Below are 4,718 nucleotides of genomic sequence, written 5' to 3' on the forward strand. Positions count from 1 at the left end.
AACCACACACAGCTGCTGCTTCTTTTTTTTTTAGTGACAGGGTCTTGCTATGTTGTCCAGGCTGGTCATGAACTCCTGGCCTCAAGCCATCCTCCTGCCTCAGCCTCCCAAAGCGTTGGGATTACAGGCGTGAGCAACCACGCCCAGCTGCAACACCATTTGTTGACATGACTACCATTTATCCATTTGATTGTCTTTGCCGTTTTGTAAAAACCAACCGACCCTGAGGTGGGCAGATCGCTTGAGCCCAAGAGTTCAAGACCAGCTTGGGCAACATGGTGAAACCCTATCTCTATTATAAAAATAAAATAAAAAAAAAATCAACTGACCACATATGTGTTAGTTTATGGAGTTTCAAAACATGGTTAACAGGATAGAGCTTTGCCTGTTAGGGAGAAGGAAAGGGGCATTTAGATAGATAAAATTCTTTAATATTTTTCAAGATTTGTATTTATTTAGTTAGTTAGTTTAGTTTAGTTTTTGAGATGGAGTCTCACTCTGTCGCCCAGGGTGGAATGCAGTGGCAAGATCTTGGCTCATTGCAACCTCCATCTCCTGAGTTCAGGCAATTCTCCTGCCTCAGCCTCCTGAGTAGCTGGGATTACAGGCATGTGCCACCACACCTGGATAATTTTTGTATTTTTAGTAGAGACGAGGTTTCACTATGTTGGCCAGGCTGGTCTCGAACTCCTGACCTCAAGTGATCTGCCCGCCTCAGCCTTCCAAAGTACTGGGATTACAGGCATAAGCCACCACGCCCAGCCTGTTTTGTTTCAATTGCAAATAAGAATTGCACATATTTACGGGGTACTTAGGGATGTTTTGATACATACGCACAGGTGTATGTGCAACCTTACAGATGACGTTCCCCAGGAAACACTGAGATGGATTGAGCAAGCAGAATATTTATTAAGCAGTGCCCTTGAAGGCCAGGCACAGTGGTTTATGCCTGTAATCCCAGCACTTTGGGAAGTTGAGGATTCCTTGAGCCCAGGAATTGGAATTCAAGACCAGCCTGGGCAATATAGCAAGACCCCCACCTCTACAAAAAATAAAAAGTTAGCGGGGCATGATGGTGCATACCTGTAGTCCTAGCTACTCAGGAGGATGAGGCAGGAGGATCACTTGAACCCAGGAGTTAAGAGGCTGCAGTGAGCCATGATTGCACCACCGCACCTCCAACCTGGGTGACAGAGTGAGACACTGTCTCTTTAAAAAAAAAAAAAAAAAAAGGTGTTCTTGAGAGCAAGAGGCCAGAAGGAAGCAGGAGCAAGTAATGGAGAAATGGCGAGAAGGTAAGCTTCCACTGAGCCCAGAAGGAGAACAGGAGCTGAAACAGCCATTCACACTTGTCCAGGCTTGGCCAAGGTGGTTGGACCTCCACCCTTCCACAGACATGGGATATTGGGAGAAGGAGCTCCCTGTAGTTGAGACAGTTCCTGTGGGCAGCATTCACAGAGGGGCCACAAACCCTTCATGGAAGGTGGTGTGAACCATGTGCCTCTGCAGTCTGCCACAGTAGGGTTATACTTTGTGTTTTCTTTTTCGTTTTTGAGACGGAATCTCACTCTTGTCACCCAGGCTGGAGTGCAATGGTGTGATCTCGGCTCACTGCAACATCCGCCTCCCAAGTTCAAGTGATTCTCCTGCCTCAGCCCCCCCAGTAGCTGAGACTACAGGTGTGCACCACCACGTCTGGCTAATTTTTGTATTTTTAGTAGAGACGGGGTTTCATCATGTTGGTCAGGTTGGTCTCGAACTCCTGACCTCAAGTGATCCTCCCACCTCAGCCTCCCAAAGTGCTGGGATTACAGGCATGAACCACCACGCCTAGCCTTACGTTTTGTGTTTTCATCTGCATCTGCCATGAATGAGGAAGAATGCCTTTTCATATTCTTGGAGGGAGGTTCTGGAGAGGGTGACCAAGTGGCTTCAGGCCTTCCTGAGACACAAGGGAACCCCTCTGGAGCAGCTTCTAGTGGAAGGCCAGGCAGACCTGGATCTAATTTTAGTCTTTCATGCCCTAACTCTGTGCTCTGAAGGGAGTGACTCAACTTCTCTGAGCCTCAGTTTCCCTCTCATAAAATGACTGGGATTGTGATCAGGGGTGGGGGATAAAAAGGAAGAGAAGGCTCTTTCCGCCATCTTTCCGCACCGCCACAATGGTGCGCATGAATGTCCTGGCTGATGCTCTCAAGAGCATCAACAATGCCGAAAAGAGAGGCAAACGCCAGGTGCTTATTGGGCCATGCTCCAAAGTCATCATCCTGTTTCTCACTGTGATGATGAAGCATGGTTACATTGGCAAATTTGAAATCATTGATGATCACAGAGCTGGGAAAATTGCTGTGAACCTCACAGGCAGGCTAAACAAGTGTGGAGTGATCAGCCCCAGATTTGATGTGCAACTCAAAGATCTGGTAAAATGGCAGAATAATCTGCTTCCATCCCGCCAGTTTGGTTTCATTGTACTGACAACCTCAGCTGGCATCATGGACCATGAAGAAGCAAGACGAAAACACACAGGAGGGAAAATCCTGGGATTCTTTTCCTAGGGAGGTAATATATATATTTACAAATAAAATGCCTCATGGACTCTGGTGCTTCCAAAAGAAAAAAAAAAAAGGAAGAGAAGGAGATGTCCTCACTTTAATCTTTAATTTAAACTCTGATCATGTCCAAAGGATTTAAGGACATTTAGTCAAATTCAGAGGCCCAGCAAAGTTGTTCCTATGGGTCAGTTTGCAAGAGGGTCCCAAGAGCTAGGAAGAGGCTGGGCACAGTGGCTCATGCCTGCAATCCCAGCACTTTGAGAGGCCAAGGTGGGTAGATTGCTTAAGATCAGGAATTCAAGACTAGCCTGGGCAACATAGCAAGACTCCATCTCTAAAGAAAATGAAAAAAACTAGCCAGGCATGGTGGTATGTCCCTGTAGTCCCAGCTACTCAGGAGGCTGAGGTAGCAGGATCCCTTGAATCCAGGATTTTGAGGCTGCAGTGAACTATGATCACACCACTGCACTCCAGCCTGGGTGACAGGGCAAGACCCTGTCTCAAAAAAAAAAAAAAAAAGATCTGAGAAGGACCATTGACAACATGCCGGGTTCAGTGTGGCCTCCTGAGCCTGGTTCCAGCCTTCTATCTCCTTGGGCCTGGGGTGTGAATGACACCTGACCCGCTCACTCTGTTTGGGAGTTGAACAGTAAATTAAAGGTCTTCATTATCTCATTTGAGGTGGAATAAAACACTTTGGAAAGGCTGGAGCATTCACAGCAATCAAGCTCTGAAAGGTTCTCAGTTGCTGGAAGGAATATCCTCCAATAGATTGCTCTTTTCTCTGAAACGTGGCTTACATCTCATGAGCAATTCCAGCAGCGTCCACTGCAGATGTTTTTGGCATCTTCACAAAGGAGTTAAAGAGATCAGACTCCTTCCCAAGAGAGAAAATCATCTTTGCAAAGTCCAAAAAGATTCCCTGGGCACAGCTCCCTCTGCCGTGACCTGCCAAGAAATTTTGGGGCTGCGTAGGACATGGGGTCATTCTCTAGCTCCAGGATACTCACCAGTGGTCAGTCACCACCTATGCGTCACAAGTCACTCCACAAACCTTAAATGAACATCATGTTGGGGAAGGCCATGCTTTGTCTCAGCCCTGCCCTCCCTGGGCTTACTATCCAAACTTGGCCCTGTGTAAATTCTACAGGATTCACCCCTGGTTTTCCTGTCCACTGACTCAAATGACCAACATCTCAACACCTTCCTGGGGGTCAGACATGCAGAGACTTGCATTTTAGTGATCATAAAATTGAGGCACAATGTGGCCGGGTGCGGTGGCTCACGCTTGTAATCCCAGCACTTTGGGAGGCCGAGGCAGGCGGATCACGAGGTCAGGAGATCGAGACCACGGTGAAACCCCGTCTCTACTAAAAATACAAAAAAAAATTAGCCGGGCGTGGTGGCGGGCGCCTGTAGTCCCAGCTACTCGGAGAGGCTGAGGCAGGAGAATGGCGTGAACCCGGGAGGCGGAGCTTGCAGTGAGCCGAGATCGCGCCACTGCACTCCAGCCTGGGTGCCTGGGTGACAGAGCGAGACTCCGTCTCAAAAAAAAAAAAAAAAAAAAATTGAGGCACAATGTATCCAAAATAAACCTTCAGAATCTCAGACTCTAATCCTCTCCAGAATTAGTTTCCAGATTTTTAAACATTTAACTTTATTTTTAGAGAAGGGTTCTCACTATGTTGCCCAGGCTGCTCTTGAACTGCTGGGCTCAAGCAATCCTCCCATCTCAGCCTTCCAAAGTGCTGAGATTACACGTATGAGCCACCATGCCTGGCCACTTTAAAAATAATAATAATAATAATTTCTCGCTCTGTCACCCAGGCTGGAGTGCAGTGGTGCCATCATAGCTCACAGCAGCCTCGAACTTCCAGGCTCAGGTGATCCTCCCACTTCAGCCTCCCAAGCCACTGGGGGACGACGGGTGCTCACCACTGTGCCTGGCTACTTTTTAATTTTTTCGTAGGGAGAAGGTCTCACTAGGTTGCCTAGGCTGGTCTCAAACTCCTGGGCTGAAGTGATCCTCCGACCTTGGCCTCCCAAAATGCTGGGGTTACAGGTATGAGCCACTGTGCCATCCCAGTTTCCAGAATTTTTTTTTTTTTTTTGAGACGGAGTCTTGCTTTGTCTCCCAGGCTGGAGTGCAGTGGTGCGATCTCGGCT

At 47.7% G+C, this 4,718-nt stretch overlaps 1 pseudogene across 1 annotated transcript; it reads left to right on the forward strand.

The window, feature by feature from the left end:
* Positions 1-1,815: 1,815 nt before the first annotated feature.
* Positions 1,816-2,619, forward strand: LOC100586777 (annotated as a pseudogene). The gene has a single exon (XR_001113371.2). The product of XR_001113371.2 is annotated as a 40S ribosomal protein S15a pseudogene (transcript).
* Positions 2,620-4,718: the final 2,099 nt, after the last annotated feature.

The sequence above is a fragment of the Nomascus leucogenys genome, chromosome 17 (genome assembly GCF_006542625.1).
Source record: "Nomascus leucogenys isolate Asia chromosome 17, Asia_NLE_v1, whole genome shotgun sequence".
In the NCBI taxonomy this organism is placed as follows: domain Eukaryota; kingdom Metazoa; phylum Chordata; class Mammalia; order Primates; family Hylobatidae; genus Nomascus; species Nomascus leucogenys.